Source organism: Artemia sp. Qi Xiang Cuo, chromosome 4 (assembly GCF_049724085.1).
Source record: "Artemia sp. Qi Xiang Cuo chromosome 4, ASM4972408v1, whole genome shotgun sequence".
Lineage (NCBI taxonomy): Eukaryota > Metazoa > Arthropoda > Branchiopoda > Anostraca > Artemiidae > Artemia > Artemia sp. Qi Xiang Cuo.
This window is the reverse complement of record NC_142797.1, coordinates 50,877,363-50,893,012: the sequence shown is the minus strand read 5'-3', so window position 1 is coordinate 50,893,012 and position 15,650 is coordinate 50,877,363. Positions and strand designations below refer to the sequence as shown.

Sequence of the window (15,650 nt, the reverse complement as noted above, 5' to 3'; positions counted from 1 at the left end):
CTAGCTGCCAGTCTGTGTTAAAGTAAAAGCTTTCATAATCTCCATCTACAGCACTGAATATTTGATCCACGCTACTTATACTCATATTTGTATTATCACTCTTGTTGCTTAATCAAACGCTGAAAGTCAACTAATCAATCTACTGGCCCGTTTTTTTGCTTTTTGTTACGCAGGCCCTGCCCACTTATGAATTTCTCAGGAATTTGATGAGTCATTTTGTGTTGGCTTTTATCCAAAATGACGGACAAAAGTCGTCCTGCTATTTAGCTCTAGATATTTAATAAAGTCATCTTGGTCTGTTTTCTGTCATACTGGAATATTTTTTAATTTACAAAAAATAAGATAGATTAGATTAAGTGGTCTTTCGCTTACCAGAGGTCCTGTTACCAAATAAAATATTTTATTTTGGTTTGAATCGTCTTTTGGGAAATTATGTGATTTATTGTGAAGTTAGACGGCTGTAAAAAACATTTTTATTTTAGTGTATTACAACAAAATTCGAAGCGGGCTTATGTTACCCTATCAGTTGTAGTCTTGGAGTTTCTGGAAAAATGAGGTAGGATTCAGGATTCGAGGCTTTTTGTTATCTTCACTGGTAGATTAGTTATTTGAGGTTTTGACCGGGCATTGGAGCAAACGAAATTTTTTTGGCACCAAAATGTTCAGAAAAATTCACAGAAAATGAGAAAATGTTCAGAAAAATTAGTAACATCTAAAATCGGCCAAGTTCGGCTGTGCAGAAATACCCATAGTTTCAGGGAAAGATGGTGAAAAAGGTTGGGGGGGGGGGGGAGGGCTCGAATTTAAATTTCTTCAATATTTGGGATTGAAAGGTCGTTTCCTATTATATCAAGTCTGAGGGAACTGAAAATCACATCAGAACCGAAAAATTCAAACACTTAGTTCCTCATTTCTACGCTAGGTGAGGTCAAAAGGTTTAAAAATGCGTAAAAGGTGTATTCTAATGATATAATCTGCCTATCTCGCCCATGATTATAACATGAGTTAGGGTTTGAAAAATTGTGCAACAAAAACTTCTGCTGCTTTCCTTATGAGGCATAGTACTGTCAATGTGCTTTATCTATATTACTTAATTAATTACGTAATTACGTAATAAAGGAATTTTAATAACTGGGATAAGTGACCATTAAATAAAGTTTTAAATAAGAATTCAGTTTTTATGCTGTTCTTTGTTGTGGAAGAGTAATAATGAGAGTGCTTTATCTTATTTCTACAAGACAACTTTTTACAACTCCCTTTGTTGTGAAGTGGCTAAAAAAGTACATGGGATGCATTTCACTCTACAAAATCATTGCCACCGTGTCCGCTGATTATGCTTAACAGAGTATATTAGCCTCCTAAAATTTTATTGACCGAACTTTATTTTCCTCTGCTTTTGATACCTAGCTAAATATTCTTTTTATTACAAAACATATTTATTCCCTAAATATTATGATGATACTCGATGACGAGTTTGATATGCCCTTTGATTGACAGTTTTTGTCAATTCAAGGGTTCCATGATATATATCGAGGCATTTGTCTGAATGTGTTTACATATTATTGATTTAAATGACGGTTTTCTTCTTTGTCTCATGACATTCTGTTTGCAGGTAGAACTTATATGACTGATTCAAAACTGGCTACAATTTTACTTGGAGAATAGTCCAATGGAGTATGATTTACTTGGATGATTGAAGACTTCTTCCATAAAGGTGATTTATTTACATTTCAAAAAAATATGTAAAAAATACGCACATTAAAGGGTATATTTAGGTGAATCTTTTCTATATGTTTCTTTGAATCGGAGGAGGGGATTTCACTGCATAGGTGTGCTGTTTTTTTTTATGCTTTTTTTTTCAAGTATCACCGTTTGGTCTCTATTTTAGCCTATTTTCACATCTAGGGTGCAAGTATTTTTTCCCTAGAGTGGTTTATCAAACAAAAAAAAGGGGGAAAAGGTTTTTTTTTTGTGCGGAGTGTTTCTTTTGGGGGGGGGGGGGTTATAAACAAATCGTTTTGGACGTGAGTGAACCAATGTACATGTACGGAACATCAAACAGAACAAAGAAATATCTTATTGAATACATGGTCCTTTTCGATTTACTCTTATGATGATTTGTCCTGTCTTAATTTGATGCCGATAGTTTGGCTGCGTTCGTTCTGATTCTTCATTTGAAATGCTTCTGATTTCAATTGGTTTTCTAAATTTAATTCTATTTTATTTTTATTTCAGATCTCATCACTTACGTTTGTGTTGTCGTTATAATGCAGATTGGTACAATTATATGTCCCTTTTTACCAGATCAATTTGCTATGGAGATAGAACACTAATGAAAAAAAAAACCCTTCAAATTTCAACTTTCAGGTAAGGCCAACTTGCAATGCTACGGAAATATTTTCTTTTATGCTAATCAAATATATACAATTTCACCTATAATTTTAATCTCGATAGTAGGTTCAATCCATTTAATGAATACGTTTAATATGTTCAATATTTAAATATGTTCAATATCTGTTATAAAAAGGGTGAGATTATTAGTGAGGTCAACGGAAAGAGCCGAGCATTTACGCAGAGTTCCTTTTACCTTTCTTCCATCTCTCAAATGTTATCTTTACCATTTCTTTCTATTTCTTTTCTTACACTTTATGTTTTTCTTAGGTTTATAGGAACATACCCCTTCCCCCTTTCTCACTCACAAAAATTTAACTCACAAAAAACCTATATAAATATGTTGCTCAACATTAGACTCATTATTATATTGGGATTATTTAAGGAGGTCCTAAGTGATTAAAAGTCAATCAACATAGCCGATAAAAATGTAGTTCGACAACAGTATCTTAAGTCAAAACGCAGTAAGTACGCATGTCACAAAATGTATTTAATTTGATCAATTCATACATTTAAGGGTTAGCTCATAGTTAGTCAATCTGAGGCTACCATTTTAATATAAAAGTACAAAGAAAGTGAATTGAGCAGATTTTTCACAGTTAGTGTTTTATTGGGCTATATAGATTTTTTTTTTTGCAATAAAAAAAACCTTCTATAGAAAATCCTTCGGAATTAAATCTTTGATTTTAGTTGCTATTTTTTTTTTTTGCACCCTTTCTGGTTCAGGCTTTTGATGTTTTGATAGCTTTCATATTTCGCTTCAAATCAAGGGCTTCTGGAAATTAACTAAAATCTGCTGGCCTGTTTTCTACTTTTTAATAGATAAGCCCTGCCCCTTACGAACTCCTGTGGCGCTCGATGAGTCATTTTCGTTGACTCTCATCCAAAAAGACGGAATAATAAAGCTCCCCTCCACCCAAACAATTTAAAAAAAAAATTAAATTTATTGACATTATCCTAAAAACACAACTGCAATGTTGGTTTAATCTGAAAATATCAGTTAAAATTGATTGCAGCACAGTAATCTGTCTTTTACCATCCTACTCAGCTCCCAGCTTTCACAACTTACTAAGATTGGAATGTCTTGAAAAATGTCGAAAAGACGAACTTCGGCTGTACGGTTGTACAGCCGAAGCATGTTCTGATAGCATTTTTTAGCGGAATGTTTTACCTGATTTATGATTTTATTTGTCCAAAATTTACCCAAAGAAGTTTTAACTATATAACGATAATGTTGATCAGCAGCTGATCGTGAAAGAAAAAAGGAGACATTTCTATATTTATGTATTTTTAGCTATCTCCCTGGTCCCCCCCAGGGACCATTATCTGCTCAGCGAGTATTATTTGCTCAGCTGACAGAGGTGTCACGGGGTGACTAGTTTCATTCATTGTTGCCTGGTTTTGCTAAAATTACCATTTTTTCTGCAAATGGGAAAGATGTTCTTTTTCTCTATTTATCCAATGTTAAGGCAAAAAGATCATCTTTGAGAATGACGAACATAATATCAAAAACAAATCTGCAAAGAATTTAAAAACTAGCCTATAGAATAAATAATTTTGAAATCAAGAAAACTAGAATTTTGACCTTTTAATTTTTCTATTCTATATAATGTTTTTCATTATAACAAGCATATAAAGCACAAAATAATAGTAAAAGCTATCGATCAAGTTTTGGATTAAGTATATAAGCGAAGTCGTTGGAATCTTAAATAGAATCGCACTCAGAGATCTCTTTAATTACAGGCAGCGCTGCGCTGCCTAAGATAAGAGTATCTTTAAGAGATTTCAACTCTTCTTCGAACGCTGCACATCTCTTTCAATAATTCTAACTCTGCTTCAACATCTTGATTCTTCATTCTTTTCTTTAGCCTGTACCATCGAGCCGCCTCCTTATTTCTTTCTTTAACACTTTTCTTGCATTCCTGTTGACTGTTTGAACGCTTTTTTTGCCATTTCTTTTCGTAGGATAGATCTTCCTTCTTTCTTTGATTCTTTTCACAGTGACTTGGCGGCGATTTGCAGACCTCTCGGCAGGGATTTCCTCGTTTTTATATACATTGTCCTTTGCTCTATCTTGAGATTGACTGAATTCCTTATCTAATCCTAATTTATCACATAATATGTGTAATAAGCTTCCTTTGCTTGCATCTACTGTTGTTCTGCTCACTAGCTGCCAATCTGTGTTAAAGCTGTCATAATATGCATCTACAGAACTGACTATTTGATCCACACTACTTAAATTCATACTTGTCTTATCACTCTTGTTGCTTAATCAAACGCTTCTGAAATTCAACTAAAATCTGCTGGTCTGTTTTCTGGTTTTTGTTAGGTGGGCCCGCCCTTGGAATTTGACGAGTCATTTCTGTTGGATTTTTTTTTGCAAAATGATAAATAAAAGTTGTCCTGCTATTTAGCTCTAGATTTTTAAATACTCATGCTCATGTAAACCAAAATCCCTTCCTTGTAATGTCTATTTTTAACTGTACAGATGTACATGCACATTTAAAACCCAATTATTGGTCGAAATTATTCGAATTCTATACGGTTTATTATCTGATTTTGTGAATTCAGAAAATAAACACTATAGTTAGACTCCCTTCTCTTTGGCCGGAAAAACAGCAATGGGCCGTATGGTCGATTACATTGGATCAGTCGACGAATTGGGTATCTTTGGGTTAAAACATGTTTGAGCTATTTTAAAACTTCTTTTAGGGTAAGTGGTCTTTTTTTTAAACTCAATATTGCAGATTATAGTGGTGTGCTTGTCTGAGATGATGTTATGAACTTTGAATGTAGTTTTAAGTGTTTTAAATTTCGCAAGTTGTTAAAGAATGGTTGTTTTAGTGTTTGGCTGGAGATGACTGTTGAGATTATGAACAAACGAGGGAATAAATAAGCTAAGTGGTGTTGTGATTGTTGTGAAATGTTTTATTTTGTGTTCTTTTAGGGCTAGCTGAGTGTTTGTTTCCATATTGGGCTTGGTTTTGTTCGAGGGTTTGTATAGGGAGATGAAATTTTTTTTTGGGGGGGGGGAGAGAAGATTATGTTTCGAAGATATAGGCAGGCTTCAGATAATCAAAATACTGAACACAAAACAGAGGTTTTGCAGGTGGGGATCAGAGTCAAAATGAGATTTTTAATCTCGGGCTAGTTTAGGGCACGAAGTCGCGAAGTACGTATTTCATGATGGGTAGATATATCAGAGCTTGTTGATAAGCTGAGATGTACAAGAAATTTCAATAGGTACGTTTAGAGGACCCAATTGTGGCTCTTTTGCCCATTTTCGCTTGAATACCACTTCATTCAATCTCAAACTTTACATATATAAATATGTTATTTATATTTAAACTTATTATTATACAGGGAATATTTAAAGAGATCCTAAGTGATTGAAAGTCAATCAACATAGCCCATAGAAATGTAGTTCGACAACCGTATCTTAAGTAAAAACGCAGTAATTACGTATGCCGCAAACTGTCTTTGGTTTTTTCAGTGCATTTATTTAAGACTTTGTAAGCTCATAGGTTGCAAATCTGAGGCTACCATTTTAATATAAAAGTACAGTAAAAGTGAATTGAGTGGATTTTTCAAAAAAAGTGTTTTATTGGGTTCTATCTGCTGGCCTGTCAAGGAGGCATACTTGTGCCTCTATAAAGAGGCGACCCACCACAATGTTAAGCGATTTCAGGTCCTAGAGGTCGCAGAGAGACGGAGGTAATCGCATTTTGTAGCCCAAGCTCAAACTAAGAAACTTGCAAAATTTCATCCTCCTCCGACTTTATCTTCATGGGGTAAACTGGGCCGGAAGTTTCGACCCTCCCACCACAGCCCCCCTTTAACGTCGTCCGATTAGGCTGAAATTTAGAGGTTAAGCTTTCCTAGAGTCCGGGAGCTTATCCTAGAAATTTCAGCTCAATCCGATCACTCCTTCCCTGTTTTCAAAAAAAACAAATATAGCCACTTAACCTTCATTTCTTTTTTTTCTTAGCCACGCCTACAGGCCACAGTTGGCAACGGATCCGGTCGAATGAGGACTCATTCGAAGAAGAATTCGACCTGTTAGGGCCTTTTGATATTTTCATACCGAAAAAATTATCCCCCAAATTTACATTTACGAAAAACCTTAGTTTTTTTCAAATAATACACATAATCAGGTTAGACATGCTTTGTTATGAAAATATCTGCGCGTCAATTTTCATAACAAAGCATGTCTAACCTGGTTATGTGTATTATTTGAAAAAAACTACGTTTTCTAAAGAGTTAAAGAGGCTGAGTTACAAGGTCAACCCTTAAAACGTACAGGGATTAGGAGGCACAGTTGGGGGGCTGTTAAAGAGGCTGATTCACAAGTTCGAACCTTAAAACGTACAGGGATTAGGAGGCACCCTGTACGACGTGATTTGAGTATTCAGGAATTAAAAGCCTTAACAGAAGAATATTCAAGAGCGGGGGGTTTGGGGGCGGCAGCCCCCAACTTTAACTCCTGACACGATCAGCTAACAGTTAGTCAAGCAACAATAAGTAATAAACTGTACAAAACGTGCAGAAATTATTTGAAAAAAACTACGTTTTCTAAAGAGTTAAAGAGGCTGAGTTAAAAGGTCGAACCTTAAAACGTACAGGGATTAGGAGGCACAGTTGGGGGGCTACCGCCCCCAAACCCCCACTTTCGCAGCCTTTAAATATAAAAAAAATTTCTTTAAACTGAAAGTAAGGAGCGACATTAAAACTTAAAACGAACAGAAATTATTCCGTATATGAAAGAGGCTGTGCCCTCCTCAACGCCTCGCTCTTTAGGCTAAAGTTTTTATTGTTTAAAAAAAGAGTTGTGAGAAAGTCAAACTTTAGCGTAAAGAGCGAGGCGTTGAGGAAACCAGGAAATTATCATACCTAAAAATGCCCAGTAGAAAATCCAAATGGGAAATATAGAAAAAAAATTTGACATTCTGAAAAATTGAAGAATGCTTCTTTTGTTCATATTACAACAAACACCTTGTTGAAAAGAGATTTACCACCTAATTGAAACCCTCACAGGAAAATGTCTTATACAAAAATAAAAAATGTCTTGAAAAATGTCAAAAAGACGAACTTTGGCTGTGCGGCTATACAGCTTAAGTAAGCTCTGATAATATTTTGTAGGGGAATTTTTTACCCGATTTATGATTTTCGTCTGTCTAAATTTTACCAAAAGAAGTTTTAACCAAATAATGATAATGTTGATTTAACAGCTGTTAGTGAAAGGAGGGAAAGGACTTGATTCTATATCTAGGTGTTTTTAGCTAGCTCCCAGGTCCCCCTCACTTACTTTGAAGCGAGTATTATCTGCCCAGCCGACAGGGGTGTAGTGAAGTGGCGAGCTTCATTAATTGTTGCCTGGTTTTGTTAAAATTACCATTTTATGTGCCAAAAAAAAATTGGAAAAGATGTTCTTTTTCTCTATTTATCCAAAGTTTTGGCAAAAAGATCATTTTTAAGAATGACAAACATGTTATCAAAACAAATCTGCAAAGAATTTAAAAACTAGCCTATGGAATAAGTAATTTTGAAATCAAATAAGCTAGAATTTTGACTTCATAATTTTTCTACTCCGGTAGAAAATTTTTTTCAACAATTGGAAAAAATTGGAAAAGGTGTTCTTTTTCTCTATTTATCCAAAGTTTAGGCAAAAAGATCATCTTTAAAAATGACAAACATGTTATCAAAACAAATCTGCAAAGAATTTAAAAACTAGCCTATGGAATAAATAATTTTGAAATCAAATAAGCTAGAATTTTGACATCATAATTTTTCTACTCCGTATAATGTTTTGCAATACTATAAGCATATAAAACAGAAAATAATCATAAAAGCTATCGGTGAGCTAAGTAGATGAACGAATTCATTGGAAACTTCAATAGAAATCGCACTCAGAGATCTCTTTAATCACAGGCAGTGCAATAGCGCTGCCCAAGTGAAGAGTCGCTTTAAGCGATCTCAACTCTTCGTAGAGCGCGGCCGATATCTTTTTTAATATTTGTAACTCTTCTTTTACTTCTTGACTCCGGAGTCTTTTACTTATCCTGTACCATTGTGCGGCTTCCTTATTTCTTTCTTTTACACTTTTCTTATGTTCTTGTTGAATGTTTGAAGGCTCCTTTTCACCATTTCTTTTCTTAGGAGAGGTCTTCTTTCTTTCTTTGGGCCTTTTTACAGCGGTTTGGGGGCAACTTGTAGATCTCCCGACAGCGTTTTCTTCGCCTCCGTATACATTGTCCTTTCCTCTATGTTGAGATTGACTGAATTCCTTGTCCAGATCTAAATTATCACATAATATGTCAAGTACGTTTTCTTTGCTTGTAGCTGCTATTTTTCCGCTCCCTAGCTGCCAATCTGTGTTAAAGTAAAAGCTTTCATAATCTCCATCTACAGCACTGAATATTTGATCCACGCTACTTATACTCATATTTGTCTTATCACTCTTGTTGCTTAATCAAACGCTGAAAATGAACTAATCAATCTACTGGCCCGTTTTTTTGCTTTTTGTTAGGCAGGCCCCGCCCACTTATGAATTTCTCTGGAATTTGATGAGTCATTTTGTGTTGGCTTTTATCCAAAATGACGGACAAAAGTCGTCCTGCTATTTAGCTCTAGATATTTAAGAACGTCATCTTGGTCTGTTTTCTGTCATGCTGGAATATTTTTTAATTTACAAAAAATAAGATAGATTAGATTAACCCTTGACAGGCCACTATATGAACGAATACCAGGAAAAATCTACAACGCTTCCCATGTAATCTCTAGGTCAGACTATTGACGAAAAATTTTATTTTTGCATGATTTATTCAAAATTGTCAATTTTAGACCATGTTGTAAAAATACGACATTAGCCTCTCGAGTATATAAAAATGGGGCATTTTCACTTGGTGTGGAAGGCTTTAAAACAATTGTTTTTGGCAGTAAGGCACAGTGGAAGGTCACATTTTTCGCATTCAAAAGTGGTATATCCCGATTTGCACTCTTTGCAGCGGCTCTGCTTTTCAGTCTTTTTTGGCCAGTGATCAAGTCCATCGGCTTGAGCAGATATTGCCGGTCGGATTCGATTGCGACTTCGAATGGGGCTGGGGCTGGGACTATCTTCAACATCTGCGGTTGGTCTACCACGTTTACGTTGGGGTATCACACGCGCCGAGGCATACAACCCTGCAGCAACTTCAGACCTGAAGGCTCTCAAGATCATCGGTTCGTCTGTCCTTGAAGTCAGCGCTTTGACGTCTGACCTGAAAAGAAGCCAGCTATTGCAGACTGCTGTGTCAATAAGCCACCAGAAGATTCTCATATACCATTTTCGTGTCCGAAGATTAGTTCGGCACATCTCCGCCAGCATGTCTGCTAAATCTACGCCACCCATATGAAGTTTGTACTCATAAACAATGGCTGGCCTAGAAACTTCAACCCTGGATTTATCCTTAACGTTCCAGCGTCTGCACGTATCCTCTGGCGTTATTCCTGCATACGTTGAAGCCAAGCAAACCGTGTTGTTATCTAACCATTTCACTACAATAACGCCAGAATGAATGTCAGTCTTGTAATCTGACGTTCCTCTTTCTCGTTTCTTCATTTCACCATCTGTGAGGAGCGGGCAGCTCTTCAGTCGCGCTTTGTTCAACGTACCAATGCAAGGGAATCCTTTAATTTTGAGCAAACTCATTAGTTTCAAGCTCGAAAACCAGTTGTCAAAGTAAATCTTGTAGTTCATTTTCTCTGGTAAGGTACTCATCAGTCGTAAAACTATGTTGCCTCCAACTCCAAGATCTGGCTCTATGTTATCTTCAACAAGAGTGCCCTTCCCTTAGTAAACTTCAAAATCAAATACAAAACCTGACACACCAGCTCTTGGGAACACTTTTAGTCCCCTGTTCGTCAGCTTTTTCGGTAGATATTGTCTCAAGTTGTTTTGCCCCCTGAAAGGAATCATTTGCTCGTCAATTGAATAGTGTTCCTCTGGGCTGACTTCAAGAAACTTGGAACAAATATGACTCAAGACGGGTCAAATCTTGTATAGCTTGTCAAATCCTTGTTCTCCAGGTTTCTTAGCTTTATTTTTGTCGTTGAAATGAAGAAAACGTTTGATCTTGTCAAACCTTTGTCGGCCCATCTTGTCGGCAATTTGAGGGTATCTGGTGGCTGCTTCCCAGTGCATTCTATAATAGGGAACTTTTATCACTACAAATAATAGAATAATGCTCATGAAAACTTTTAGCTCTTCGGCAGTGAGGCAGAGGTTGCATCCCTCAGTTTGAAGTGCAAAGACGTTACTTTGTTCAACTATCAGCTCAAGAAGTTCATCGTCAAAGAATTTTTGGAAGTATTTCAGTGGAGTCTCCAAGATACCCGGAACTTGGCGAGGCTCTCCTTTCCAAGACAGATCAACTTTTTCTATCTCTGCTTTTCTCCAGTCGAATTTTTCTTGGACTTTCGATTTCTTCTTTGATTTTCCAGTACTTGTTGTTACCGGTTGCTGTTGCTACCGGTTGTTACCGGTTGCTATTTCCAAATCACATATACAGCGATCGTCATCAGTAGAATTACTAAAGTGTTAAAATTGAAACTAATATATTTATACAAAACAAAATAATTAACTTTCGGGTCATTCACAAAATAATGAACTTCCGGGTTATTCACTAGATTTTTTTTCGAAGAGTTCAATGACAAAGTTCATTCAAGTCTTGGTGTAACACTCCTCAGAACAAAGGAGTGTTTGTTCAGTTCAAGAACTTTTGAACAGTTTGACAACAGTTACCGAGACATAATTACCGTTTCTACCAAGAGATTGCAATCGAATCCATATCCAGGATAAACATCCACCTCCATATGGACATGATTCAAATTCAGCTAAAATTATTTGAAAGGACGAATACTAAATTCGAACCGAGATAAACCCGGTGTAGTTCAACTGAGACTTCTTTTTATATAGCCTACTTCCAGAATCCGTAATAGTATCCTATCAAACAGTTCGTGGCAACGAACTGTTAGTAAGGAGTGACCTGTGCTCAGTAGTAACCGAAACTCTAAAAAACGAAATGTTGATACCAGTAGTTACATCAAAAGAATCAGATTTTTATGCTGATTTCAAATACATAAGTTTCATCAGTCTTAGTGTTACCAATCAAAACTTACGCGCCTGAGACAATTTGCCTTATGTTCGAAAAAAGGGGGAAATAATCCTTAACATTCATAGAACTTTAACGAAACTCACACCATCAGATTCAGCTCATCAGAGAACCCTACTATAGAAATTTCAAACTCCTGCAAAAATTGTGTAATTTTGTATTTTTTGCCAGAAGAAAAATCACGGATGTGTGTGTGTGTTTTTGTTTTTTAGGGCTCATTCGGGCTAAGAATTGACTAGGGGTTGACCTCCCTTATATACGTAATAAAAACACACGAATATAAAAGTTTGTTACGTAAGTTAATTCGTAATTTATGTCAGAACAAAATTCTGAGAAAGCCATTTAGCCAAAAAAAAAAAAAAAATTAATATGCAAATTTTGTTCTATTTATTTATTTACGGTGAGCCAAAATCAAAGCTGCATTAATTCAAAAACGTTTAGAAATTAAATTAAAAAACAAGTTTTTTTAACTGAAAGTAAGGAGCCGCATTAAAACTTAAAACGAACAGAAATTATTCCGTATATGAAAGGGCCTGTCCTCTCCTCAACGCCTCGCTCTTTACGCTAAAGTTTGACTCTGTTCACAACTTTTGTTTAAAAAAATTTAGCGTAAAGAGCGAGGCGTTGAGGAGGGGACAGCCCCTTTCATATACGGAATAATTTCTGTTCGTTTTAAGTTTTAATGTCGCTCCTTACTTTCAGCTTAAAAAACTTGTTTTTTTTTTATTTAATTGTAGAAAAAAGCCAAGACAGATAGTCCAAGTAATTGAGAGGCAAAAATTTATAAATGGAACGGGTAAATGGCGGGAGTAAGTATGACTCTTATTGGACAATTTAATGGGTCTAAATATCTTGCTGCTAGATTTTCAAATTTGATAAGTCTTATCACGCTCTAGAACACGAGAACGTGACGTTGCACCTCGGCATTGGTTCCTTTCAGATTTTTTTTGGAAATTAAAATCGAGTTTTGTTTAGAGCGTGCAACTCGGCCCAATAGTAACCGAAATTTTAAAAACGGAATTTTGGGTACAATAGATGCAGAAAAAGAATTCGTTTTTTATGGTTATTTGAAATAGGTATGACATCTATATTCTATATGGCATCATTACATCATGTTAATGTCATGACTCACCAACTGTGCCACAGAAAAGGTAATATATTCTGTGATGTTTTTTGCTAAACTACGATTCTCCCCTAATTAGAACCAAGTTCATTTCGATCTAAAATTCTAAGATAGTTTAGCGATTAAATAGTATTGAAATTGTAAACAAAAATTGCGACTTTTTCCTTAAATCGACTGAAAAGATCGAATTTCACCTCCCAAAAAAGGATATTAGGGCCAAAAGCTATCAGCATGAGGAGAGAACTTTGCTAGGGAGCTAAGCTCTCAATTACTGAGCAAGCCAAAAGGATAATGATACCACTTTTAGACTGACATTTGAATATAGAGGAATCTAAATTATCTTTATAATGTTTTAATTATTTACAGGACCAGCATGAACGATCAAATAGACTAAAAGGCTTGTTTGTGGACTGAAGAATATTTTATATAACAGGTATATAATTTTTAAGTTTTTATTTGACTGCTTTACACCATGTTTTTCTTTTCAAACACACTTCTGGACAAAATAGCCTTAATAATCGCACACTACATTTTAGTAACCGAGAAAATGGTTTTTGAAACATGTAAAGGAGAAATCCGACAGCATATTTTTTCTTCTTTTGGGGCCACAACTCTATGCTTTTCCTAAAATTTGTATTGGCGATTTGAAAATTGAAAAATGGATAGTGTACAGGTTTAAAAATGTCCTATAGTTTTCTAAATTATTTCTGTATACTTAGTTTTCCATTTTTTTTAAATCCAATATTAATTTTTTTTTTCAGCTTTGTATCTGTTTGTCTGTCTTATACCTAGCTTTTTCCTTTTGCAATATATGGTAATAAGTTGAGTGCTGGGCTGTCTTCCAATTTTGTATCACTCCTTATCTTTCTTAAACTTTCACTTGTTTAAGCTGAATATCAATTATTTGTTATAATTTGGCATATTAAATTTTTTGGAAAAAAATTCTCAACTCTGTGTTTAGAATTCTATTTCTGTGAGTTTAATGTTGTATTTCTATTGGTTATATATAGCATGTAGCCAATCGAATATCTAAACTGTTCATGATATTGAACGCTGAGTAATGAATGACCTCATATTAATGATAGTATATGCCGAAAGGCATATACTATCCATGCGTCAATGAATGAATGCATCGAAGAATATACTATATACTATAATGCGTCAATGAATGAACAACTTGAGCGTTAGGGAGTTTATTATACAAGTTCCCAGAAACGAAACTAAGGTTTGGTTAGTGTCTATGGGTAAATTGAAACGGGGATCCCATGGACGAGAAGAAAAAGCGGGAATTTGTTTGAATGGTCACTGAAATATTAAAGGACTCGTTTACCTTGGAAGAGTTTTTAAAGTTATGTGCACCCGTTTCTCCCTTATGCCTGACTCCTCCCTTAGTCTTCTTTTCGTCTCCAAAGAACTTGCCTTATCGGTATCCCGTAAATAAATTTAAATAGCTAGAATAAGTGAATATTTAATTAATATTGTAAATAAAAAAGTATATAATAAATACGAGCGGTAAATATAGGATTATATGAGTTGAATTCTTGGAAATCTTCTTTTCGTCAAAGCCAAAAGACGAGAACATAACGCCAGACTTGGAAATCGTTTTCTTTGTTTTAGTTTGTGAAATCAAATCCCCAAAATTTTTGAATGTCACTTTATTTAGTCAATTATTTTTATGTAGTTCAAAAATAGAATATTTTGCAATATTAAGTTAGAATTAAATATATAACAAATAACAACTGGACGATTCGTTTTTATGCTATTATATAAATACTTAAAGGGAGGAGGGAGAAATGAACACCTTTCATTCTCACTCTTAATGTGAAGGTAAATTACTACTGATTTTCGAATCACAAATGCAAGAATCTTTAGGTTTGGGGCAATTCCATAACAGCGCTTTGTACTGCTGTTACCTCTTGATAGAAATAACAGAGTTTTAACCTGAAAAATTGATTTTAGGAACAAAAGTTCGAAGAATGAGGAGAAAACTGTTGCCAGGGAGCCAAGCTCTCAATGACTGAGCAAGCCAAAAGGATACTGATATCACTTTTAGATTGATCTTTAATATAGAGGAATCTAAATCATCCTTATAGTGTTCTTCTTATTTACAGAGCCAGCAGGAATGATCAAATCAATGACAAGGCTTTTTAGTGGATTGAAGAATATTTATTATAACAGGTATGTAAATATTAAGTTTCCAATGAACTGCTTTTTAAATAAAATTTTTGGCTTATTCATGTCTTTTTCTTTCAAGCTCAATTATATTTTATTGTAATCAGATTCTATTTCTATTCAACTTCTGAAAAAAAAACGAAGCAAATTCATTTAAATATAGTTCAACTGACACTTTATAATTCATGAGGTGGAGTTGCTCAGACCGAAGTGCAGACTCGTTTTAAGGATCACGGAAGTACTAAAGGGCATATCTAGCTTGAAAGTTTTGTAAAGTTAATTGCACCCGTTGGTCTCCCTTATGGCTGAAATATGCTGGTCTCGAAAGAATTGGCCTTGTCGATATTTCGTAATTAGTAAAGGAATTTTAATAGCTAGAATAAGTGAATGTTAAATCAATGTGGTAAATAAGAATTCTGTTCTCTAATCTGTTCTGTTCTAATCTGTTGTGTCCTATTAATTCAAGTCTGAGAAGACTGAAAATCACATTAAAATTGAATAATTCTATCACTTAATTTCTCATTTCCACCCTAGCTGAGGTCAAAAGGAGTAAAAATACCATTTGTGACCCATAATTGAAAAAAAGGAAATAGGGTACCAAATGATGGACTTTTTCAAGTCCATCATTTTGATGTTCTTAAGTGTTTATTTCCGAATTATATTCACTGCTCATCAAATGATGAACCTTTTCATATTATTAGTTATTTAAATAATTTCGAAGGAAGAAAAGGATATCAGTTATGCGGGACACAAATCTTGCTCGGACTTGAATTGTCTGAGCTGTCGCCCCTGCTCGCACATTTTTTATGCTTTTG

At 35.0% G+C, this 15,650-nt stretch overlaps 1 protein-coding gene across 17 annotated transcripts in view; it reads left to right on the top strand.

The window, feature by feature from the left end:
- LOC148953208 (ATP-dependent RNA helicase vasa-like) overlaps nucleotides 1–15,650 on the top strand; it is a 152,188-nt gene that overhangs the window by 25,205 nt on the left and 111,333 nt on the right. For 13 of the 17 annotated variants that reach the window (XM_089088362.1, XM_089088372.1, XM_089088373.1 and 10 more), the window contains exons 4-7: nucleotides 1,613–1,714; nucleotides 2,236–2,367; nucleotides 13,030–13,096; nucleotides 14,775–14,841. The gene's annotated coding sequence lies outside the window, so the exon portion shown is untranslated. The remainder of the gene's footprint in view (nucleotides 1–1,612; nucleotides 1,715–2,235; nucleotides 2,368–13,029; nucleotides 13,097–14,774; nucleotides 14,842–15,650) is intronic. The other 4 variants (XM_089088383.1, XM_089088384.1, XM_089088363.1 and 1 more) reach the window with 2 other exon arrangements.